Raw genomic sequence first — 26,466 nt, forward strand, 5'->3', positions numbered from 1 at the left:
GACATGACTGAAGCGACCTAGCAGCAGCAGCAACTTTACAGATTTGTATCCTTTTCTATCAAACTTCAACATGAATCAGCCATAGGTATACATATATCCCCTCTCTTTAGAAACTCCCTCCCATCTCCCGCCACATCCCACCCCTCTAGGTTGATACAGAGCCCCTGTTTGAGTTTCCTGAGACAACAGCAAATTCCTGTTGGCTATCTACATATGGTAATGTAAGTTTCCGTGTTACTCTCATACATCTCACCCTATCCTCCCCTCCTCCCACATCCATCAGTCTATTCTCCATGTCTGTTTCTCCATGCTGCCCTGCAAATAAATTTTTCAGTATCATTTTTCTAGATTCTGTATATATGTGTCAGTATACGATATTTCTCTTCCTCTTTCTGACTTACTTCACTCTGTGTAATAGGGTCTAGGTTCATCCACCTCATCAGAGCTGACTCAAATGTGTTCCTTTTTATGGCTGAGTAATATTCCATTGTGTATATGTATGACAACTTCTTTATCCATTCATCTGTCGATGGACATCTAGGTTGCTTCCATGTTCTAGCTATTGTAAAGAGTGCTGCAGTGGACAATGGGATACATGCATCTTTTTCAGTTTTGGTTTCCTCAGTGTATATGCCTAGGAGTGGGACTGCTGGGTCATATGGCAGTTTTATTCCTAGTTTTAAAGGAATCTCCATACCGTCAGCCATAGTGGCTGTATCAATTTACATTCCTGCCAACAGTGCAAGAGCATTCCCTTTTCTCCACATGCTCTCCAGCATTCACTGTTTGTAGACTTTTTGATGATGGCCATTCTGACCAGTATGAGGTGATACCTCATTGTAGTTTTGATTGCATTTCTCTAATAATGAGCAATGTTGAGTATCTTTTCATGTGTTTGTTAGCCATCTGTATGTCTTCTTTGGAGAAATGTCTGTTTTTCTCTTTTCCCCATGTTTTGATTGGGTTGTTTATTTTTCTGGTATTGAGTTGTATGCACTACTTGTATATTTTGGACATTAATCCTGTGTCTGTTGTTTCATTTGCTATTATTTTCTCCCATTCTGAAGGTTGTCTTTTCACTTTGCTCATAGTACCCTTTGCTGTGCAAAGGCTTTTAAGTTTAATCAGGTCCCACTTGTTTACTTTTGTTTTTATTTCCATTACTCTAGGAGGTGGGTCATAGAGGATCTGGCTGTGATTTATGTCATCGAGTGTTCTGCCTATGTTTTCGGCTAAGAGTTTTATAGTTTCTGGTCTTACATTTAGGTCTTTAATCCATTTTGAGTTTATCTTTGTGTGTGCTGTTAAGAAGTGTTCTAATTTCATTCTTTTACATGTAGCTGTTCAGTTTTCCCAGCACCATTCATTGAAGAGGCTGTCTCTGCCATTGTATATTCTTGCCTCCTTTGTCAGAAATAAGGTACCCATAGGTGCATGGGTTTATTTCTGGGATTTCTATCTTGTTCCATAGGTCTATATTTCTGTTTTTCTACCAGTAACATACTGTCTCGATCACTGCAGCTTTGTAGTATAATTTGAAATCAGGAAAGTTGATGCCTCCAGTTCTGTTCTTTGTCTGTATTGCTTTTGCTATTTAGTGTCGTTATGTGTTTCCATACGAATGGTGCAATATTTTGTTCTAGTTCTGTGAAAAGTTCCATTGGTCATTTGATAGGGATCACACTGAATCTATAGATTGCATTTGGTAGTATAGTCATTTTCACAATATTGATTCCTCCTTCCCGGGAACATGGAATATCCTTCCATCTGTTTATATCGTCTTTGATTTCTTTCAGCAGTGTCTTATAATTTTCTTTGTACAGTTCTTTTGCTTCCTTAGGTAGTTTATTCCTAGATATTTAATTCGTTCTGTTGCAATGGTGAATGGGATTGATTCCTTAATTTCTATTTATGATTTTTTGTTGTTAGTATATAGAAATGCAAGTGATTTCTGAGTATTGAATTTGTATCCTGCAACTTTGCTAAATTCACTGATTAGGTCTATTAGTTTTCTGATAGTATCTTTTGGGTTTTCTATGTACATTATCATGTCATCTGCAAACAGTGAGAGCTTTATTTCTTCTTTTCCATCTGGATTCCTTTTATTTCTTTTTCTTCTCTGATTGCTGTGGCTAGGACTTCCAAAACTGTGTTGAATAGTGGTGAAAGTGGACCCCCTTGTCTTGTTCCTGAGCTTCAGGGGAATGTTTTCAGTTTTTCACCATTGAGAATAGTGTTTACTATACTTTTATCATATATGACCTTTACTATGTTGAGGTAGGTTCGTTCTATGCCCATTTTTTGGAAGAGTTTTAATCATAAAAGGGTGCTGAATTTTGTCAAAGGCTTTTTCTGCATCTATTGAGATTATACGGTTTCTATCTTTCCATTGGTTAATATGGCGTATCACATTGATTGATTTGCCTATATTGATGAATCCTTGCATCCCTGGAATAAACCCAACTTGATCATGATGTATGAGCTTTTTAATGTGTTATTGAATTCTGTTTGCTAAAATTTTGTTGAGGATTTTTGAATCTATGTTCATCAGTGTTATTGGCCTGTAGTTTTCTTTTTTGGTGTTGTCTTTGTCTGATTTTGGTATCAGGGTGATGGTAGCCTCATAGAATGAGTTTGGAAGTGTTCCTTTCTCTGCAATTTTTTGAAAGAGTTTTAGAAAGATAGGCATTAGCTCTTCTCTAAATGTTTGATAGAGTTCTCCTGTGAAGCCATCAGGTCCTAGGCTTTTGTTTTTTGGGAGATTTTTGATCGCACTTTCAATTTCAGTGCTGGTAATTGGGCTGTTCATAATTTCTCTTTCTTCCTGGTTCAGTCATGGAAGATTGAACTTTTCTAAGAATCTGTCCTTTTCTTCCAGTTTATCCATTTTATTGCCATATAGTTGTTTGTAATAGTCTCTTATACTCCTTTGTATTTCTGCATTGTCTGTTGTAACCTCTCCTTCTTCATTTCTAAGATTGTTGATTTGATTCTTCTCTCTTTTTTTCTTGATGAGTCTGGCTAAGGGCTTGTCAATTTTGTTGATCTTCTCAAAGAACCAGCTTTTCATTTTATTAATCTTTATTATTGTTTCTTTTTCATTTATTTCTGCTCAGATCATTTAATTTCTTTCCTTCTACTAATTTTCAGGTTTTTTTATTCTTTTTCCAGTTGTTTTAGGTGTAAAGTTAGGTTGTCTATTCGATGTTTTTCTTGTTTCTTTTGGTAGGATTGTATTGCTATCAACTTCCCTCTTAGAACTGCTTTTGCTGCATCCCGTTTTGAGTTGCCGTGTTTTCATTGTCATTTGTTTCTGAAATTTTTTGATTTCCCTTTTGATTTCTTCAGTAACCTGTTGGTTATTTAGAAACGTGTTGTTCAATCTCCCTCTGCTTGTGTTTCTTACAGTTTTTTCCTTGTGAAAAAAACCTCATCTCATCTCATAGCGTGGTCAGAAAAGATGCTTGATAGAATTTCCATTTTCTTAAATTTACTGAGGTTTCATTTGTGACCCGAGATGTGGTCAAATCCTGGAGAATGTTCCATGTGCACTTGAGAAAAAGTGTATTCTTCTGCATTTGGATGGAATGTCCTGAAGATATCAATGAGACCCATTTCATCTAATGTATCATTTAAGACTTGTGTTTTGTTATTAATTTTCTGTTTTGATGATCTGTCCATTGGTGTGAGTGGGGTGTTAGTCTCCTACTATTATTGCGTTACTGTCAAATTCTCCTTTTCTGTCTGTTAGTGCTTATCTTATGTATTGAGGTGCTCTTATGTTGGGTGCATAGATATTTACATTTGTCATGTCTTCCTGTTGGAGTGATCCCTTGATCATTATGTAGTGTCCTTCCTTACTCTTGTAATATTCTTTATCTTAAGGTCTACTTTGTCTGATATGAGCATTGCTACCCCAGCTTTCTTTTGCTTTCCATTTGCATGGAATATATTTTTCCATCCTCTCACTTTCGGTCTATATGTGTCTTTAGGTCTGAAATGGGTTTCTTGTAGACAGCATATACATGAGTCTTGTTTTTATATCCATTCAGCTAGTCTGTGTCTTCTGGTTGGAGTAATTAATCCGTTTGCACTTAAAATAATTATTGATATATTCCTAACACCATTGTCTTAATTGTTTGGGGTTTGTTTCTGTAGATCTTTTTCTTCTCTTGTATTTCCTGAGTATATAGTCCCTGTAACATTTGTTGTAGAGCTGCTTTGGTGGTACTGAATTCTCTTAAGTTTTGCTTGTTTGAAAAGTTTTTGATTTCTCCAACAATTTTGAATGAGATCCATGCCAGGTAGAGTTATCTTGGTTGTAGATTTTTCCGTTTCAGTACTACCAGGGTCCAGCCCCAGTTGGATCCAGGGATTCCCTCAGGATGATGGCATCGGCGATAAGGAAAGTAAAGAGGAGAGAAAGAGGCTTGATCTTCCTTGGTTTACACAGAAAGCCAATAAAGTTCCTGACACAGAACTTGCTCTGTTCACAGAGGCTGCAGGAGACCTCTCGGTGGGGTGAGGACACACTACGCCCTCTCCCCGGTGAAGATGCAGGGCGCCTTCCCGTTTGGGTCTTAGAAGCCCAGGCAAAAAAGTGAACAATGAGCCCCTGTGCTCCAAGTAGTCATCCTGAAAGAAGAACAGAGAGAGAAAAGGAGAGAAAAGGAAAAAAAGAATGACACGGGGAGACCAAGCTCTGATGAAGCCGGGTCTGCAGCTTTATTTTCAAAAGGAGCTTTTATACCCTACGTTACACATTTCCAGAAGTGAAAGATACAAAGTCACAGAGTCAGCTCAACATTACATCAGTTTCATCTTTATCAAAACCAGGACATTTTCTGCATAGCTTTTCATAAACAAGGGTCTTACGTTGTGTACATCATCTTCTGGCCCTGTGGCCTGTTAACATTTTGTAACTCTTTCTTGATAAAGGTTGGCCACCCAGAAAACCTTCTTTCCCTTTATCTTTCCAGTCTGCAGTCCCCCTCAGGAAACAGAGCTACATTCTTATGGAGCAAAGTTGCAGTGGGTTACAACAAAGAAAGAACTTATTAACTCAAGGGTCTTATGTTGCTAATGCCAAGGCTACTGCTTGTTTTTCTTGCATACCAACTATACTTGCTAATGCACTCCCAGGCACACATTGGGTAAAGGACAAGGAATCTCAGTAGCAAACATTGGCTCAACAATGCAGTATTATTCTAATAAAGCTTTTTCATCGCTCGAAGGTTATGCTAGGGGTGTTGTGAACAATCATGTGCATTAGTTGCAAGAGTGTGGATAAACCTGCCAAGCAAGCTAAAATAGTAACAGGGGGGTTAAAGTAAAAATGCTCCTTTCAAGCCCAGGAGACTTATTAACTAGAGCCCTAAGTTGATTTTTTTCAGAGAAAGGTGGTCGGGGATAGCCCCCTGTAAATGTCAGAAGAGTTGGTGAAAGGCATAATATAATAAACAGTAGACAGACAGGTTTTGGTTTCGGGGTCGATGCTCGAGCAGGTCCACAGAGTCCCTCGAGTCCTGTTCCGCCTTTGCCTGCCAGGTCCTCTCCGCATGACATTTGTCATGGGTGGGATCTCCCGTGGTGGCTCCCTGCACAGTACTTTAAATACATTGTGCCATTCCCTTCTGGCCTGCACAGTTTCTGCTGAAAGATCAGCTGTTAAACGTGTGGGGTTTCCCTGTATGTTGCTTGTTGCTTCTCCCTTGCTGCTTTTAGTATTCTTTCTTTGTGTTTAGTCTTTGTTAGTTTGAATCATATGTGTCTTGGCATGTTTCTCCTTGGGTTTATCCTGTATGGGACTCTTTGCACCTCTTGGACTTGATTGGCCATTTCCTTTCCCATGTTGGGGAAAGTTTCAATTATAATCTCTTAAAAACTTTTCTCATACCCTTTCTTTTTCTCTTCTTCTGGGACCCCCATAATTCTAATGTTGGTGCATTTAATAATGTCCCAGAGGACTCTGAGACTATCCTCAGTTCTTTTCATTCTTTTTACCTTATTCTGCTCTTCAGCAGTTATTTCCACCACTTTATCTTCCAGCTAACTGATCCCTTCTTCTGCTTCAGATATTCTGCTCTTAATTCCTTCTAGAGTATTTTTAATTTCAGTAATTGTGTCATTCATCTCTGTATATTTCTTCTTTAATTCTTCTAGGTCTTTGTTAGTTGATTCTTTCATTTTCTCCATTCTGTTCTCAAGGTTTTTGATCATCTTTAGTATCATTATTCTGAATTCTTTTTCAGGTAGTTTGCCTATTTCCTCTTCGTTTATTTGGACTCTCAGTGTTTCTAGTTTGTTCCTTCATCTGTGCATTATTTCTCTGCCTTTTCATTATTTTCTTTTCAACTTATGGTGTTTGAGGTCTGCTTTTCCCAGGCTTCAAGGTTGAGTTCTTTCTTCCTTTTGGTCTGCCCTCCTAAAGTTGGTCCAGTGGTTTGTGTAATCTTCATATAGGGTGAAATTTGTGCTGAGTATTTTTTTTGTTTGTTTGTTTTTCCTCTCTTGTGCAAGACCGAATGAGGTTGGAATCCTGCTGCTGCTGATTTGGTTTGTAGTTTTGTTTTGTTTGTGTGGATGAAGCATCCTGCACAGGGTGTTACTAGTGGTTGGGTGATGCTGGGTCTTGTATTCAAGTGCTTTCCTTTGTGGGATTTCTCACCATTTGATACTACCTAGGGTTAGTTCTCTGGTCGTCTAGGATCTTGGAGTCAGTGCTCCCACTCCAAAGGCTAAGGTCTTAATCTCTGGTAAGGAGTGAAGATTCCACAAGTGATTTGTTATGGCATTCAGTTCAGTTCAGTTCAGTCGCTCAGTCATGTCCGGGGTATATATGGCTGCAGCAAGGACTGTCTGATTCTCATTCCATTTAGGCTGCCATAGACCAGCTGTTTCACCCTCAGCCTTAAACGTTTATCCTCTGACTCAGACAATTGACCCGATGTGGGGATCACACCCCTGCTTCAGTTCCCCCCACCTGGCTAGGGCATGTCCTGTCTTAGTAACACTCCTGTTTCTCCCCCTAGTTCCTTCGTCCTACTGAGTTTTTGCGTGGTTCTGTATATTCTTTTCTGCTGGTCAGGTACTCCTGTTGACTCTCAGCTGGTGTTCTGCATGCACTTCTGTGTCTGAAGGTGTATTCCTGATGTATCCATGGAGGGAGATGTACTCCTCGTCCACCTACTCCTCTGCCATCTTGTTCTCCACTCGAACTATCATTTCTTAAAATGTAATGGCTATTCAACTGATATGATGCTGATGACAATAGTGAGCTTGAGATTCTTCATACACATGGCTAGGGGAAGATGTCTTTGGTTGTTTTGAAGCTGACCAGATCAAGTTCAGAGGATGTCCTGATGTTCATTGCCCTTGTAGGAGTCCATATGGGATGAAGAAGCACTGTGGGAAGAGTCCATTGGTAGCCAGCACGTTTTGGGTCTGCTTGATAATCGAGCCCAAGCTCACTCTACTTGCCACAAGACAGGTCAATGAATCTGAAAAATGATGTGTTGAGGCAAGGAAAATACTTTAATTGGGAAGTCAACAGAGAAAGAAGATGGCAGGATAGGGCCTCAAAATAACCATCTTCTATTTTGGTGTTTGTTTTTACTTATGGTTAAGTTGTAATCTGCTAATTTGTTTCTCAACATGTAGGAGAGCAAGGTTGGAGACATTAACAATGCATTTTTTGTAAACCGAAAGGGTCACAAACCAATGGATATTTCTCTACAAATCCTAGCTTCTTTTATAGCTCTATTTTTAGTAAGTTTACAAAGCTGTGCAATCATTACAATCCAGTCATTCCATCATCTCCAAAAGATCTTTGGTGCCCATCTGCAGTCCCCCTTTCCTCCTCCAGTCCCACAATAAAAAAGTGAGTTAATATTTGTAAAGCACTTAGGATAGTACCTGTCATCTACCAAGAGAGGTATGTTAAATAAAGAAGGAGTATCTGAATAGGAGGAAGGAATACAGTGCAAACTTTGAAATCAAATGTCTTATTTACTGGCATAATAAAAAATGAATTTGGGTTGCACATTAATCCGAACAAATGTAATACTTCATAAAGAGATTCTGCAGCCTATTTCTGATTAGTATCTAAGGAACCTTCAAGCAGTTTGTGTAGTCTTTCAATTGTGATACCTGTTATTTTCTCTACTCATAGAGGGTTTAATTTGTCACCAGTGGCTAAACATGTACTAAACATACATTTAAAAGCAAATTAGATAATAGATTTTTAAAACAGAATTAATGATTTCCTTCATTCTTACATTACTTTGTTTCTGTCAGAGAAATACAAAAAGTAGAGGGTTCAGGATGGGGAGCACATGTATACCTGTGGCGGATTCATTTTGATATTTGGCAAAACTAATACAATTATGTAAAGTTTAAAAAAAATAAAATAAAATGAAAAAAAAGAAAAAAAAAGTAGTTATCTTGTATCCATTTTTAATTTACTGATTTCTTAATTGAGAAGCAATATGATTATGTCAATAGAAAATATACTTCCCATACTAGTTCTTTATTGGCTGTGTTATAATGAAAAAAGGATTTTTTTTCTTCTATGTAAAATTATGCAGTTAAGTATGGATGTAATTTATATAGTATTTTGTGATTTCCAAGTTGAAAGATGGCACAAATGTTTTTAGATTATGTTAAGCGTCTTAAAGCTCAACATTCAGAAAACTAAGATCATGGCATCTGGTTCCATCACTTCATGGGAAATAGATGGTGAAACAGTGTCAGACTTTATTTTTTGGGGCTCCAAAATCACTGCAGATGGTGACTACAGCCATGAAATTAAAAAATGCTTACTCCTTGGAAGGAAAGTTATGACCAACCTAGAGAACATACTGAAATGCAGAGACATTACTTTGCCAACAAAGGTCCGTCTAGTCAAGGCTATGGTTTTTCCAGTGGTCATGTATGGATGTGAGAGTTGGACTGTGAAGAAAGCTGAGTGCCGAAGAATTGATGATTTTGAACTGTGGTGTTGGAGAAGACTCATGAGAGTCCCTTGGACTGCAAGGAGACCCAACCAATCCATTCTGAAGGAGATCAGCCCTGGGATATCTTTGGAAGGAATGATGCTAAAGCTGAAACTCCAGTACTTTGGCCACCTCATGTGAAGAGTTGACTCAATGGAAAAGACTCTGATGCTGGGAGGGATTGGGGGCAGGAGAACAAGGGGACGACACAGGATGAGATGGCCGGATGGCATCACTGACTCAATGGACGTGAGTCTGAGTGAACTCTGGGAGTTGGTGATGGACAGGGAGGCCTGGCATGCTGCAATTCATAGGGTGGCAAAGAGTCGGACATGAGTGAGTGACAGAACTGAACTGAACTGAAGCGTCTTATTGTTATTTTTCAAGCAGTGGTATGATGAACAGTTATTGGTAAAGCCTGTTCTCTCATTTTCGGGGGAGCAGCATAAACTATGTCTGTAAAAGAAATATTTTTTTAATGTTTTGTAGAGTCAACCTTTAAATAACGGGGGCCACAACCCATTAATGAAAAAACTATTTGATATTCATCTTGCTTTTCTTAAAAATGGGCAGTCTAAAGTGTCGCTGAAACATACCTTTGCCTCACTGTGAGCATTCGGTAGTAAGGTAGGGAAGAAATCTTTGTGGCTGCAAGTGGCCTTGCTTCATGGTAAGAAAGATCGGGGGAGTAGGGTCTCCAAACCTCAGATGATGAAACCAGTAAATCCTGCCTTTGTAAACATTAATACAGAACAGCAAACTAAAGAAAGAGGACCTGACTACTGATTCCCTAAAATCAGCACGTGCTTTTAATTTCATCATGTGATATACCTTTTTTTGTTGTTGCTGTTCAGTAGGCTGCTTTGGGGAGTATCATTTAAATATTACCAATTGCCAATCTTTCTTCTCTTTGGCTTCTTTTTAAAGTACTTAAAGTATTATCATGCTGAAGATATGTAAGCTGTGAGTGAGCTCATGTATAAGCACTTTGAAAGCAGAGACCACTTATAAAGTCCCAGGGCCTTGTTTGATCTCTTGAAGTGGTAAGTACTCAATACATGTTCAGATGAATGAATCCTTCCTTTTAGGGCTAATTGTATCTGGGGACTCCAAATTTTCAGGCCATTTACCTCATGTAAACTAAAACTTCAGACTAGGCTCTTAGGAATAAATATGACTCAAACAGATAGCAAAGATTTATTTCTGGTCTATTTTTGATAGATTTTTAAAAAGAATTAAAAGCATCAGAAACCAAGATGAAGCTAAAATTATGGAAAGGCACAGTCTAGGCCTCCACCCTGGTATGTATAACTCCAGCAAGAGAAATTCAGTTAACTGATTTGTGGAATAGGCTAGCTGAGCAACTTTTTTGTCATTACTTGTATGGCAACTTATTGTCGTAAATGGACAGAGAAAGTAGTTGATTTTGAAGGTTTATTTTTAAATTGCCATTCTTTAATGCAATTTTGTGAATAAAGAAATAAATGAAAAACTGAATTCAGTGGAAACATATGACAAGAAACTAAGAGAAAGTGATTCAGAAATAACTCATTTAATGAACAGTGACTGGATGTGTAATTCCTGGTGTCAGACTTTGTGTGAAGGATACAGTGTGAAGACTTATTGTCCAGTAGAGGAAAGCACACATTGATGAGCATCAGAAATACCATTAGGATAAAGGAAGCCTACAGAGAACTGAGGGTAAATGGAAGGACAGGAAATACTAATTGAGCAACATTTCTCTGCAGCACTCAAGTTAGGATTTAGTTTGGACTCAGCAACTGAGATAGACTTGAAGAGGTCAATGGGGACCAGATGATTGTGTCCTCATGTCTAGGAGTTGGATTTCATGTTTTAGGTGTCAGGAAGCATGAAAACGACATAATTAGATTTTTATTAAGAAAATTGTTGCAGGGAGGAGAAAATCTCCTTAAATGCAGTACGGAAGCATAATCTCTGCTCTCATGAAGCTTTCAGTGGTGAGAGGGAGATAGAAAGTAAGTAAGTAAATAAAATAGAAATTGGAACAAGTTCTTGGAAGGAAACAAGGTGCTGAGATAGAAGATAATGATTTGTGGGAGCTACTTTTGATGGGTTAGTCACTTATTTGTATATTTTAACTTTCTAACTTAAGACTTTATGTTTTGAAACCAGTTTTAAATTCACAGCAAAATCCAATGGGAACTACAGTAATTTCCTATATATTCCCACCCCCACATAGATACATACAGTCTCCCCCATTATCAACATCTGCCAGCAGAGTGCTGCGTTCATTACAACTGATGACCTTACACTGACACATAATAATCTTGCACATGGGCTTCACTGGTGGCTCCGTGGTAAAAAGAACTCGCCTCTCAATGGAGGTTCGATCCCTGGGCTTGGAAGATCCCCTGGAGAAGGAAATGGCTACCGACTCCAGTATTCTTGCCTGGGAAAGCCCATGGACAAAGGAGCCTGGCAGGCTAAAGCCCATGTGGTCGCAAAAGAGTCAGACACGACTTAGCAGCTAAACAACAAGGTGCACAGTGCACATTGAGGCTCGTTCTTGGGGCACATCCCATGGGTTTGGACAAGTGGCATGTACCCTGCTTAGTATCAAACAAAGTATTTTAACTGCCCTAAAAATCTACATCAATTCACCACTCCCCTCCCCACCACCCCCTGGAAATCTACAGTCTTTTTACTGCCTCCCCAGTCTTGCTTTTCCAGAATGTCATATAGTTGGAATCTGGGTTTGTCACTTCTAAAATGAGACCTGAAATATGAAAAGGGGCCAGCCTTTTGAAAAGCTCAAGGAAAAACATTCTAGGGAGAAGGGATAGAGCTTGAAATTCTAGGGACTGAAAGTTCAGTTTAGTTGGAACGGAGCAAGTTAGGGAGCTCATCAGCATACCAGTGGCAGTTGGAGCCACGGGAGTGGTTTAAGTTCTGCTGGAAGAGCAAGAACAACAACAAAAAGTTAAGAGCAGTATGTTGGAGAAAAGCAACATAGAAGGGGTTGGAAGAGGATTCTATGGAGGAGATGAATGGGATCAGTCACAGAAATAGGAAGAAAGGCAAGAAAGAAGCCAAAGGAGAAGAGAGTATCAGCATTATTATGCAATACAGAGTGGCTTATTAAGATAAGGTGGAAGGGGAGTCGATTAGAATTGGCATTACAAAGTCATTTATAATTTTGGTCATTGCCCACTCAGAGAAGTGACAGATAGAAGACTTCCTATAGCAGATTAACTACTCTACTGCTGTGCCTTCCCTTCCTGTATTTTCATACAAGAGTATCTTGCCCAACAAGATTTATTTAATCTGGTGAAACCATTAATGAGATTTTTTTAATGGCAGCTACAAAACATTTATTAAATGTTATTAATAGATGGGAGAAGGCAATGGCACCCTACTCCAGTACTTTTGCCTAGAAAATCCCATGGACGGAGGAGCCTGGTAGGCTGCAGTCCATGGGGTCGCTAGAGTCAGACACGACTGAGCGACTTCCCTTTCACTTTTCACTTTCATGCATTGGAGAAGGAAATGGCAAACCACTCCAGTGTTCTTGCCTGGAGAATCCCAGGGACGGGAAGCCTGGTGGGCTGCTGTCTATGGGGTCTCACAGAGTCAGACACGACTGAAGCGACTTAGCAGCAGCAGCAGCATTAATAGATGAAGACGCATCAACAGTAAGAAGCATTGTACTTAGTGTTAAGGTGATAAAAAGAAGATAGATTCCTATAATATGGGCTTAAATTCAATATTTCTGAGAAATAATATTGAAATTAGGCCATAGCCTTACATTGATTCCTATAATATGGGTTTAAATCCAATATTCCTGAGAATGATTTTAAAATAATCTAGCTTCACATTCCCTGAAAAAATCCATTGTGTACCCTGGGGCAGCTTAGTACTCACTTGCCGAGACATGTAAGCATGGAAGTTTGCAATAAGCCTATGTTCTATGTACAGCTCATATTCCACAAAGCAAACTCAATACACTCCAAAAGTAGCAGTCCCTTGCCTGTTTAGAGGATTAGATAGTCACTTGTGTACTTTTTCTATGCCAAACTGTATTTTACTCAGCACTGTTTATGACTAGAGGATGCACGTGTTTATGTTTGTGTGTCTACACTTCATCTATGCTCCATTTTGTTAAAAGATCAACTTTATTTGCTGAATAGATATAATTTTCACAGCATTGGGAAGTTTATAATATAAGGAACTGTTTAAATATAAAGCAAAAGAGTAAGTAATGCAGATTGGCCTTCCCATTCTTATGGCCCAAATTGAGACCATCCTCATGAAATGAGTCATCATTTCAGTCATTCATTAATATATGCTGGTCTTTATGTTTTTATCTAGCTGGGTTCTCCAGAGCGGAGATGTTTTGTTTTGTTTTGTTTTCCTAAGCCGTTGTTACCATTTATAAGATTGGCTAGTTAAGCACTGAGTTGGAAATTTCACAAAACTTCACTTACTAGAGTAGCTAACAGCTGCCTGATAATTTGCCAGCAGATGAGGGATGGCACAGAAGGGATTCATTACTTGATAATTTTCTGAGCTTAAAGAATCATCTGTTAACTGGGGCCTGCTGGAGACACTTATTGGCAAACCCACGTCCAAGGCTGTCGTTCTTAGGCAACAGTTGGCTGAGGCCAAACCCACGACCCTGAACACCGTCAGTCTTTCCTACCTATGTACTTAAAACCTAAAACGTTGTAAAAGTTCATGTGTTGTTTTGTTGCATGGAGAGTAGGTTCTGTTCTTCAGTGATGTACGTGTACAAGGGAAGAAGATTCCCTTGCCAATAGAGAATGTTTCCTCCCAGAGGAATCATCCCCATTCTTGGGAAAGGTCATCTTCCAGCATAATTTGACAATTTGTGTAAAATCTGAAAAAAAAAAAAAAAGTTCACAGTCACAGCATACTTGATGTTTGGGACGTGTTGAATCTTCGTACCAAAACATATTCCCATAGGAATGTTGCTTAGACTGAAACAACAACAACAACAAAAACACAAAAACAGCACTGAATAGTACCAGCCATTCTCGGGCTGGGATAGTTTGCTTTTCAGCCAGTTCTACTGGTTCCCTAAGAAATCAGTATATGTTCCAACTAATCCCAAGAGCACAGAAATATCTTATGTCATTTAGCATCTTTTACTCATACCCTAAGGGTTTATTTTCCTAGTTTTTTACCATCCTTAATTCTATGTTATATAAAAGTTAGACTACCAACTTTTTCAAGGTAAATGGGGTCTGTTTTAGACCTCCTTGATAGGAAATCTTTTTCATGACTCATTTGTGAGATGATAGTTTTATTCTGGTAGGGCAATCATTACCAATAAACTCTATTACAACAAAGGTATAGCTTTCTCCCAGTAAATGAAATCTGTACTAATGTATAAGAAGAGAAGAAGAATCCATACTAATGTACACACACACACACACACGCACATGCACACACACATATGGATAATCATTTTTAAAAGTCATCTTTAAAGAAGACACGTTTGAATATAATTTTCTCCACCCTTGGTGGTATTCACTTTGAAAAGATCCCTAAGGCCTGTACCTGTCCCTACTCCTCTTCTCAGAACCCTACATATAATTGTCATTACTCTGGTGGAGTGAATAGGAAGCCATAGGACTGATAAAGTAGAAACTCTAAATTTGTGCTTTTGAGGACAAAAGCAATGCTTTAAGAGAAAGTAATGATCTCTTTAAACTCTTCAGAGTGTTCTGTGATTCATAAACTCTTATTTGCATAATTGGAAATGTCTAGAGTATGGTTTTCACATTAAAGCATATGGCAGTTGGGAGATGGAAGAGTGACTAAGGTCATGAGCTCTGTAGCCCAACTGCCTGAGTGTCAGTCCTATCTATACCACCTACCAACTTCACAACTTTGGCCAAACGACATAACTGCTGTGTTCATTGGTTTTCCATTGGGAAAATGAATTATAATAGTACCTAATTCATACTGTTGTTATAAAGTTTAAAACATGTAAAGTGCCCAGGCCACTGCTTGGCGCATAGTATGATATCAATTTTTCGTTACTATTGTAACTAAAATTAAACAATAAAGGTGAATATGGATTACCTTCATGGCAATCGAATTGACAGCAGAGGAGGTGGGGTCTCAAGCCATGTAGTCTGGCTCCAGAATTTGTGCTTTTATGTGTTAGGAATATACTGCCATCAAACTCACTGCCTTTGAAGCCTGAGATAGACTATTGTTTTAAAGAATTAATGTAAAACTCTTTAGGCATGCCCACATGCCAAGAACCAAGAACCAAATGCCGAGATCTCTGACAAGGGCTAAAAGTTCTATGTTATTTCCAAGATGGGCTGTTTAGGCTTAGAGCACACCAATAAGATTGATAAATATGTCTTTTTTGTTTATTTTGATATTGAGCAACTGCTTTTCTCTCAGAAGTCAAAGACTTGACCAACAGAATCCATACTGTTCTTACGGCCACAGCTCAAATGAAGGAGCATGTGAAGGACCCCGAAATGCTAATTGATCTCCAGTATAGCTTAGCCAAGTCCTACAAAAGTATCTCAGAGCTCAGAAAAACCTGGCTTGATAGCATGGCCAAGATTCATATAAAACATGGAGATTTTTCAGAGGTGACTACTTATGACTTTGTTCGAAACACAAGCCCTCCCAAACCCCTGGAGCACAATCTCACGGTTCCTTCCTTGTCTCCTTTTTCAGGCAGCAATGTGTTATGTCCACATAGCAGCTTTGGTTGCAGAGTTTGTTCATCAAAAAAGTGAGATATTTCTATTCTTAGGGATGGGGAGAACTTCAGTTAGCCCAAGGAGTTGTATCTTTGTAGCTTGCAGCTCTGAATGGGATATGATTGAGCTCTGAAAAATAAGCTCACCTTTCATCTCACTCACTGATGAACAGAAGTTGTTCTAAAAGAAAACTGGATTGTTCATTTGCCTTCTGCTTTCATTAAGAGTACAAGAATAAGTTAAATAGTACAGGGCCAGGCCTGATGCTCAATGTTTGTTTTCCAAGACTGTCTCCCTGGAAGACTGCCACAGATTAAATTCTTCTCAGGGCTTATGGGAAGCTCTGGATAACATACATCACTTATTTTCCCCTGTCTGCCCCAACTTTACCAACAACTGTCCAGGAATTATATCTCTATAGTCATTTTCATATAACAGTATCTTGGTATTAACAGGGAGTTGAGAGGACTTCCCTGTACTCCCAGCTCATGTTCTATCCCTGGTCAGGGAATCAGATCCTGCATGCCGCAACTAAAGGTCTCACCTGCTACAACTAAGACCCAGTGCAGGCAAAGAAAGAAAGAAATAGATTTTTTTAAATGCTAAAAAGACAAAAAAGGGAGCTCACACATCAGCTAGATGGCCCTATAATATGTCATTTGTTTGTATACCCATCTCAAGAACAATTTGGCATCCATACATGGATGAAGTGCCTTTGTGGGAGCTGTGGGATCCAGCCCCACATACCAAGGGACCTGGGAGGAATTTTACCCAGCCATGTATCAGGTAATGGGCAGACAGACCTGTGTTCTGTCTGTGGACCTTGTAGTGGCCTATGAGCTGGCTCCAGCCCCTGTCAACTGCAGTCTAGGATCCCCTGGAGAGCACTTGTTTTGGATAATCACCCACAGACAAGAAAGCCTTGGGGGAAGTCCAGAAGTCCAGTGGAGAAGTTCCAGCATGCTATTGGAGCAACAATTATACAAGTTTGAATGCACTGAAGAGGGTAAGAGGAATAGTTTGATTTATTCATGTCACCTTTTCCACAGGGTGGCACAGCTCAGTGCCAAGAGAGACTTTCTCACCCTTGATTTCTAATGCAGGGAAAAGTGAGAGTGTATGATGAGGTACTGTGTTTCCCAGCAGCACAGGATGCTCCCAAAGAGGCCCATTTCTCTCTTGCTCTATCCAGAGTAGTGAGTTGTGAGCTGAATGACAGAGGCAGGAAGAGGCTGAGGGAGCAGCACATAGGATTCTGAGAGGTCATTACATGCAAGCAGACCCTACTAACCACATCATGGACTCCATGAAAAAGCCTGCCAACACATCCCTAGAGACATTTAGCGGGCACCCCCTGTGCTCCATGTGCCTCAACCACACTCTCCTGCATCCTGTAGGTGGATCTATGTGCTTGCTGCTGAAGGCAGTGAGAGCCAGCTCTGGCAGATGGATACTGAGCATGTGCAGAAAGCCAGCCAGAGTTTGTGGGCCAGGGAGAGACCACAAGTAGCACCACCCTTAGGAAATCAAATGGGAGGCTGTTAGCACCTGCCCTGATATGTTACATGATGGAGAAAAGACATATGTGCTCATGAATTCTGTCATATGTGGGAGCCAGAATCACAGAGCAGGTGTATCCATACAAGGTCTGTGAAAGCCTCAGAATCCCTAGCAGAACAGATGGAAAGTATTTCTCACCCAAAATCAGTAAAATTGGTTGAAGGTGGCTGCTATTTCAAATGTGAAGATAGCAATGCAAAATTTCACAGAACATGAAAAATGAAGGAACTATGACACTACCATAGGATCACAATACTTTTGTGCTATGAAAGACATGGAGATCTGCAATTTAGCCAATAAATAATTCAAAATAGCTTTTCTAAGGAAGTTCAATGAGCTACAATAAAACAGAAATTTTAGTAAAATCAGGAAAATTATATGCAGACAAAATGAAGAGTAAACAGAGATGGAAATCTCAAAAAAAGAACCAAACATTTTCTGGTGCTTATGAATACAATGAATGAAGTGAAAACTGAAATAGAGTGTATTAAACACAGAATGGATCAAGCAGAAGAAATAGTCTGAATTAAAGTTTGGTCAAAAGGTACACATTTCTGTTTACAAGATGAATATGTTCCGGATATCTAATGTATATAGTGATCGTAGTGAACAAGATTGTGTTATATACTTGAAAGTTACTCAGAAAGTAGATCTTAAATATTTTGAAATTATCGAGTCAGAGGAGAAAGAAGAAAAATGAAAAAGAGTGAAGAAAGCCTATATGATCTATGGGATGCTATCAGCAGAAACCTTAAACACTAATAGAAGGTAGAATGATATTTTTCAAGTTCTGAAAGAAAAAAATAACTGCCAACCAAGAATACTCCATCCAGCTCATCTGTCCTGGAAATGGACAGATGAGCACTTTCCCAGGCAAACACAAGTTGAGGGAGTCCATCACCACTAGACCTGTCTTCCAAGAAATGCTGAGAAAAGTTCTTCAACTTGAAATGAAAGGATGCTAATTAGTATTATGGAAACATGAAATGGAGCCACATGAATGGATGAAGAAGACAAGGCACATGTAGTCAATGGAAAGAAGGGAATCCTACCATTTGTGACAACACAGCTGGACCTTGAGGATATCATGCTAAGTGAAAGAAGTTCAAGAAAGACAAATACTGTATGATCTCACTGCTATGTGGACTCTTCAAAAGCCAAACTTGTAGCTGCAGAAAGTAGAATGGCAGTAGCCAGAGGGATGGCAAAAACAGGGTGACTTTGGTCAAAGGGTACACATTTCTACTTACAAGATGAATATGTTCTGGATATCTAATGTATATAGTGATTATGTGAAGAAGATTGTGTCATATACGTGAAAGTTGCTAAGAAAGTAGATCTTAAATATTTTCACTCTGTCCGAAATGGTAATTATGTGTGGTGATGAACTCTAATGTGGTGATCATTTTGCAATATATACATGTATCCAATCAACACATACACCTTAAACTTACACAGTGTTCAGTATCAATTATGTCTCAATAGAGCTGGGGCTGGTTGCAGGGGTGGGAGGGGGCCACAAATGGAATCATGGTCTTAAAGGGCTCAGGATTCGGCCAGTGTAAAATCAGGAATCTGCCTGAAAGCTTCTCTTTCCAAAATTAGTATTGGTGCCTACTGTAACAACTACTTAAATAGTAAACAGTTGAGTTAGGAGAATAGATACACATACATGTACGGCCGAGCCCTTTGCTGTCCACCTCAAACTGTCACAGCATTGTTATTCAGCTCTACTCCCATAGAAAATAAAAGTTTTTTAAAAAATTGATTGACATTGGGCACTTCAAAGAAACCTCCCACTGTCTATCATAATTGCCAAATTAATAGGATGGCCAAAAGCTTCATTTGGGTTTTTTGTAATATCATATGGAAAAGCCTGAAAGAACTTTTTGGCCAACCCAGTATTTCCTTGAAGGCAGTCACATGAGTAACATTACTGCAAAATGAAACCATCTTGTGGGAGTCACATTACTGTGGTTTTGACTTCGAGAAAACTACCTTGTTTTATTTTTTAATTCCAGAATTTCTACAGTTAGCTATATTTTTTCCCAAAGAAAATGGCATGACTAAAATGATTCATTTTACTTGTATTTATTTATTTTTACTTGTATTTAAATTTAACACTTTCTGTTTGGGACTATATTTCTTTTCAACAATCATATGTTGGAAATTGATATCCTCTAGTATTTTCTTTTGAGTTCATATGTGGTTTTAAAATGGAGAAGTAGATTAATTATCAAAAGCAGGCCTCGTTTGAGGTTTTTTTTTTTTTTTTCCTACATCACTGGTATGCCTGTGAAATTGCCATAGAAACAAATATTGAAATTGCACACCTGCAGTTACAAATATACTAACAAATATGAGACCCCTAAACACAGTACCTAATAAAGTTTTAGGTGTGTCTTTCAGATATATCAGGTTAATATTATGTCATCGTTTCAGTTATTAGAAATTTGAAATGAGTTTTATGTCTACTACGTATAAACCTATACGTGTTAGATACGGAAAATAGTTAAATATAATAAAATATTTCCTCAGAACTTTTTCACAAGTGCAAAGACCTTACAACTAAGCAAAAGTCAAGATTATTTATCTCCATTTTCAGTACTTAGGCTTTAAGAATTATAACTATAGGATTGGACAAAAGAGCAACTAAAATATATAAGTATTTCTGTGAGAGTTTTTGGACATTGGCTTGAGGCAGGCAGCCTGAACACCAAACAATGTTATGTATTTCAATAAGTGAAACAGTGCTTTTAAACTAATCATTTCAATATTTATTTCACAGCACTTTCAAGGTTTTTTTGTTGTTGTTGTTTGTTTATTTTAGAATTTCTCCTTCGTAGAAATCAAAGAGCCCTTCTCTGGGTAGGAAAAAATGATATTTTGCATTTTAACAAAAGGTAATGTTAAATTTAGGAGAAGTTTACATATTTATTTATAGGTGCAATCGAATTTTAAGCCTGGAAAATTCTACTGACTTAAACTAGAAAATCTTATTCTGAAATGGTGGCATTAGTAAAATCCTTAGAGTTTCCTTCCCTTAGCCTCAATCATTCTAGTGATCCAAAACACCTGATTTTGCTAATTTTAGTTTCCTTTACCTTAGGCTTTTTAGTTCCTCTTCATTTTCTGCCATAAGGGTGGTGTCATCTGCATATCTGAGGTTATTGATATTTCTCCCGGCAATCTTGATTCCAGCTTGTGCTTTCTTCCAGTCCAGCGTTTCTCATGATGCACTCTGCATATAAGTTAAATAAGCAGGGTGACAGTATACAGCCTTGACGTACTCCTTTTCCTATTTGGAACCAGTCTGCTGTTCCATGTCCAGTTCTAACTGTTGCTTCCTGACCTGCATACAGATTTCTCAAGACGCAGGTCAGGAGGTCTGGTATGCCCATCTCTTTCAGAATTGTCCACAGTTGATTGTGATCCACACAATCAAAGGCTTTGGCATAGTCAATAAAGCAGAGATAGATGTTTTTTCTGGAACTCTCTTGCTTTTTCCATGATCCAGCGGATGTTGGCAATTTGATCTCTGGTTCCTCTGTCTTTTCTAAAACCAGCTTGAACATCAGGAAGTTCACGGTTTACGTATCGCTGAAGCCTGGCTTGGAGAATTTTGAGCATGACTTTACTAGCATGTGAGATGAGTGCAATTGTGCAGTAGTTTGAGCGTTCTTTGGCATTGCCTTTCTTTGGGATTGGAATGAAAACTGACCTTTTCCAGTCCTGTGGCCACTGCTGAGTTTTCCAAATTTGCTGGCATATTGAGTGCAGCACTTTCACAGCATCATCTTTCAGGATTTGAAATAGCTCAACTGGAATTCCATCACCTCCACTAGCTTTGTTCGTAGTGATGCTTTCTAAGGCCCACTTGACTTCACATTCCAGGATGTCTGGCTCTAGGTCAGTGATCACACCAAAGGATTATCTGGGTCATGAAGATTTTTTTGTACAGTTCTTCTGTGTATTCTTGCCACCTCTTCTTAATATCTTCTGTTTCTGTTAGGTCCATACCATTTCTGTCCTTTATCGAGCCCATCTTTGCATGAAATGTTCCCTTGGTATCTCTAATTTTCTTGAAGAGATTTCTAGTCTTGCCCATTCTGTTGTTTTCCTCTATTTCTTTGCATTGCTCACTGAGGAAGGCTTTCTTATCTCTTCTTGCTATTCTTTGGAACTCTGCATTCAGATGCTTATATCTTTCCTTTTCTCCTTTGCTTTTCGCTTCTCTTCTTTTCACAGCTATTTGTAAGGCCTTCCCAGACAGCCGTTTTGCTGTAAGTAAAATGGTAAGTATACCAGTGATGAAAAATGGAGTGTAAAAACCTTCAGGCCAATGATGTGCTCATATGACTGTGAGTTTGAAAGTTCTCATTTATTTCAGCTACAATATATTCATGTGGCTTTTAGAACTATGATTTAAAATCTATTTCAAATACATTATTTCTGATCACTTAGTAGATGTTCTCTAAATGCTGCAGTTGCTCATAATGCTTATAAACTATTCTATGTTTAACTTTATAATATTCTTTTTTTGAAAGAGGATGGAAAGGAGTACATCTATCAAGGTCCAAAGCTCACCAGCCTCTCAGAGATTTCGCTGAGACTTGTTAAACTTTATGGTGAGAAATTTGGTACAGAGAATGTCAAAATAATTCAGGATTTAGACAAGGTAACATGCGCTGCATTTTGAAATCATTATTTATTAGTTTGACATGTGGCACATTGCTTCTGACTTTTTCCTTTTTTAACTGGTGGAGGAGAAGCATGGGAAATAGTGTCTTTCCAGATCCTAAAAGAAAGGACAAGGGCTTTGGAATTGGAGAGAAGGATTCAGATCTCCATTCTCTGCCACTTACTAGCTGTGTGACCATGGGGAATATACTTAACCTCTCTGCGCCTCATTTTTCTTGTTAGTAAAATTAACTTAATAATAGTGCCTTTCTCATAGAGCTGTTGCATGAATTCAGTTCAGTTCAGTCGTGTCCTACTCTTTGCGACCTCATGGACTGCACCATGCCAGGCCTCCCTGTTCCTCACCGACTCCCGGAGCTTGCTCAAACTCAGGTCCATTGAGTCGGTGACACCATCCAACCATCTCATCCTTTGTCATCCCCTTCTCCTCCTGCCTTCAATCTTTCCCAGCCTCAGGGCCTTTTCCAATGAGTCAGTCCTTCGCATCAGGTGGCCAAAGTATTGGAGTTTCAGCTTCAGCATCAGTCCTTCCAATGAATATTCAGGGTTGATTTCCTTTAGGATGGACCGGTTGGATCTCCTTGCAGTCCAAGGGACTCTCAAGAATCTTCTCCAGCACCACAGTTCAAAAGCATCAGCTTTCTTTACAGTCCAACTCTCACATCCATACATGACTACTGGAAAAACCGTAGCTTTGACTAGATGGACCTTTGTCAGCAAAGTACTGTCTCTGCTTTTTCCTGTGCTGTCTATGTTGGTTATAGCTTTTCTTCCAGTGAGCAAGCATCTTTTAATTTCATGGCTGCAGTCACCATCTGCAGTGATTTTGGAGCCCAAGAAAATAAAGCCTGTCACTGTTTCCATTGTTTTCCCTTCAATTTGCCATGAAGTAGTGGGACGGGATGTCGTGATCTTCATTTTGTGAATATTGAGTTTTAAGCCAACTTTTTCACTCTCTTTCACTTTCTTCAAGAGTTCTTTAGTTCCTCTTCACTGTCTGTCATAGGGTGGTGTCATCTGCATATCTGAGGTTATTGATATTTCTCCTGGCAATCTTGATTCCAGCTTGTGATTCATCCAGCCTGGCATTTCGCATGATGTACTCTGCATATAAGTGAAATAAACAGGGTGACGATCTACTCGTTTCCCAATTTGGAACCAGTTCCCTGTTCCATGTCTGGTTCTAACTGTTGCTTCTTGATCTGCCTACAGATGTCTCAGAAAGCAGGTAAGGTGGTCTGATATTCCCGTCTCTTGAAGAATTTCCCCCAGTTTGATGTGATCCACACAGTCAAAAGCTTTGGCATAGCCAATAAAGCAGAAGTAGATGTTTGTCTGGAATCCGCTTGCTTTTTCTATGATCCATAGGCAGTGGGATTGCTGGGTCATAAGGCAGTTCTATTTCCAGTTTTTTAAGGAATCTCCACACTGTTCTCCATAGTGGCTGTACTAGTTTGCATTCCCACCAACAGTGTAAGAGGGTTCCCTTTTCTCCACACCCTCTCCAGCATTTATTACTTGTAGACTTTTGGATTGCAGCCATTCTGACTGGTGTGAAATGGTACCTCATAGTGGTTTTGATTTGCATTTCTCTGATAATGAGTGATGTTGAGCATCTTTTCATGTGTTTGTTAGCCATCTGTATGTCTTCTTTGGAGAAATGTCTATTTGGTTCTTTGGCCCATTTTTTGATTGGGTCATTTATTTTTCTGGAGTTGAGCTGTAGAAGTTGCTTGTATATTCTCGAGATTAGTTGTTTGTCAGTTACTTCATTTGCTATTATCTTCTCCCATTCTGAAGGCTGTCTTTTCACCTTGCTAATAGTTTCCTTTGATGTGCAGAAGCTTTTAAGGTTAATTAGGTCCCATTTGTTTATTTTTGCCTTTATTTCCAATATTCTGGGAGGTGGGTCATAGAGGATCCTGCTGTGATGTATGTCAGAGAGTGTTTTGCCTATGTTCTCCTCTAGCAGTTTTATAGTTTCTGGTCTTATGTTGAGATCTTTAATCCATTTTGAGTTTATTTTTGTGTATGGTGTTAGAAAGTGTTCCAGTTTCATTCTTTTACAAGTGGTTGATCAGTTTTCCCAGCACCACTTGTTAAAGAGATAGTCTTTTCTCCATTGTATATTCTTGCCTCCTTTGTCAAAGATAAGGTGTCCATAGGTGCCTGGGTTTATCTCTGGGCTTTCTATTTTGCTCCATTGATCTATATTTCTGTCTTTGTGCCAGTACCATACTGTCTTGATGACTCTGGCTTTGTAGTAGAGCCTGAAGTCAGGGAGGTTGATTCCTCCAGTTCCATTCTTCTTTCTCAAGATCGCTTTGGCTATTCGAGGTTTTTTGTATTTGCATACAAATTGTGAAATTATTTGTTCTAGCTCTGTGAAGAATACTGTTGGTAGCTTGATAGGGATTGCATTGAATCTATAGATTGCTTTGGGTAGTATACTCATTTTCACTACATTGATTCTTCCAATCCATGAACATGCTATATTTCTCCATCTGTTAGTGTCCTCTTTGATTTCTTTCACCAGTGTTTTATAGTTTTCTATATATAGGTCTTTAGTTTCTTTAGGTAGATATATTCCTAAGTATTTTATTCTTTCCGTTGCAATGGTGAATGGAATTGTTTCCTTAATTTCTCTTTCTGTTTTCTCATTATTAGTGTATAGGAATGCAAGGGATTTCTGTGTGTTGATTTTATATCCTGCAACTTTACTATAGTCATTGATTAGTTCTAGTAATTTTCTGGTGGAGTCTTTAGGGTTTTCTATGTAGAGGATCATGTCATCTGCAAACAGTGAGAGCTTTATTTCTTCTTTTCCAATTTGGATTCCTTTTATTTCTTTTTCTGCTCTGATTGCTGTGGCCAAAACATCCAAGACTATGTTGAATAGTAATGGTGAAAGTGGGCACCCTTGTCTTGTTCCTGACTTTAGAGGAAATGCTTTCAATTTTTCACCATTGAGGATAATGTTTGCTGTGGGTTTGTCATATATAGCTTTTATTATGTTGAGGTATGTTCCTTCTATTCCTGTTTTCTGGAGAGTTTTGATCATAAATGGATGTTGAATTTTGTCAAAGGCTTTCTCTTCATCTATTGAGATAATCATATGGATTTTATTTTTCAATTTGTTAATGTGGTGTATTACATTGATTGATTTTTGGATATTGAAGAATCCTTGCATCCCTGGGATAAAGCCCACTTGGTCATGGTGTATGATCTTTTTAATGTGTTGTTGGATTCTGATTGCTAGAATTTTGTTAAGGATTTTTGCATCTATGTTCATCAGTGATATTGGCCTGTAGTTTTCTTTTTTTGTGGGATCTTTGTCAGGTTTTGGTATTAGGGTGATGGTTGCCTCATAGAATGAGTTTGGAAGTTTACCGTCCTCTGCAATTTTCTGGAAGAGTTTGAGCAGGATAGGTGTTAGCTCTTCTCTAAATTTTTGGTAGAATTCAGCTGTGAAGCCATATGGTCCTGGGCTTTTGTTTGCTGGAAGATTTTTGATTACAGTTTCAATTTCCGTGCTTGTGATGGGTCTGTTAAGATTTTCTATTTCTTCCTGGTCGAGTTTTGGAAAGTTGTACTTTTCTAAGAATTTGTCCATTTCTTCCACGTTGTCCATTTTATTGGCATATAATTGTTGATAGCAGTCTCTTATGATCCTTTGTATTTCTGTGTTGTCTGTTGTGATCTCTCCATTTTCATTTCTAATTTTATTGATTTGATTTTTCTCCCTTTGTTTCTTGGTGAGTCTGGCTAATGGTTTGTCAATTTTATTCATCCTTTCAAAAAACCAGCTTTTGGTTTTGTTGATTTTTGCTATGATCTCTTTTGTTTCTTTTGCATTTATTTCTGCTCTAAGTTTTAATATTTCTTTCCTTCTACTAACCCTGGGGTTCTTCATTTCTTCCTTTTCTAGTTGCTTTAGGTGTAGAGTTAGGTTATTTATTTGACTTTTTTCTTGAGGTGTGCCTGTATTGCTATGAACTTTCCCCTTAGGCCTGCTTTTACCGTGTCCCACAGGTTTTGGGTTGTTGTGTTTTCATTTTCATTCGTTTCTATGCAAAAGCTTTTCAGACAAGCAAAAGCTGAGAGAATTCTGCACCACCAAACCAGCTCTCCAACAAATACTAAAGGATATTCTCTAGACAGGAAACACAAAAACGGTGTATAAACTCGAACCCAAAACAATAAAGTAAATGGCAACCGGATCATACTTATCAGTAATTACCTTAAACGTAAATGGGTTGAATGCCCCAACCAAAAGACAAAGACTGGCTGAATGGATACAAAAACAAGACCCCTAGATATGTTGTCTACAAGAGACCCACCTCAAAACAGGGGACACATACCGACTGAAAGTGAAGGGCTGGAAAAAGATTTTCCATGCAAATAGGGACCAAAAGAAAGCAGGAGTAGCAATACTCATATCAGATAAAATAGACTTTAAAACAAAGGCTGTGAAAAGA

General features: G+C 38.7%; 1 protein-coding gene and 1 long non-coding RNA gene across 2 annotated transcripts in view; one reads left to right on the forward strand and one right to left on the reverse strand.

Moving 5' to 3' along the window:
* Positions 1-26,466, forward strand: part of LOC129640273 (dedicator of cytokinesis protein 11-like) — a 198,933-nt gene that overhangs the window by 15,685 nt on the left and 156,782 nt on the right. The window lies entirely within an intron of this gene.
* Positions 13,737-26,466, reverse strand: part of LOC129640276 (uncharacterized) — a 51,096-nt gene continuing 38,366 nt past the window's right edge. The window contains exon 5 of the long non-coding RNA XR_008708718.1: positions 13,737-13,872. This is a non-coding gene — a long non-coding RNA (uncharacterized LOC129640276). The remainder of the gene's footprint in view (positions 13,873-26,466) is intronic.

The sequence above is a fragment of the Bubalus kerabau genome, chromosome X (assembly GCF_029407905.1).
Source record: "Bubalus kerabau isolate K-KA32 ecotype Philippines breed swamp buffalo chromosome X, PCC_UOA_SB_1v2, whole genome shotgun sequence".
NCBI lineage: Eukaryota > Metazoa > Chordata > Mammalia > Artiodactyla > Bovidae > Bubalus > Bubalus kerabau.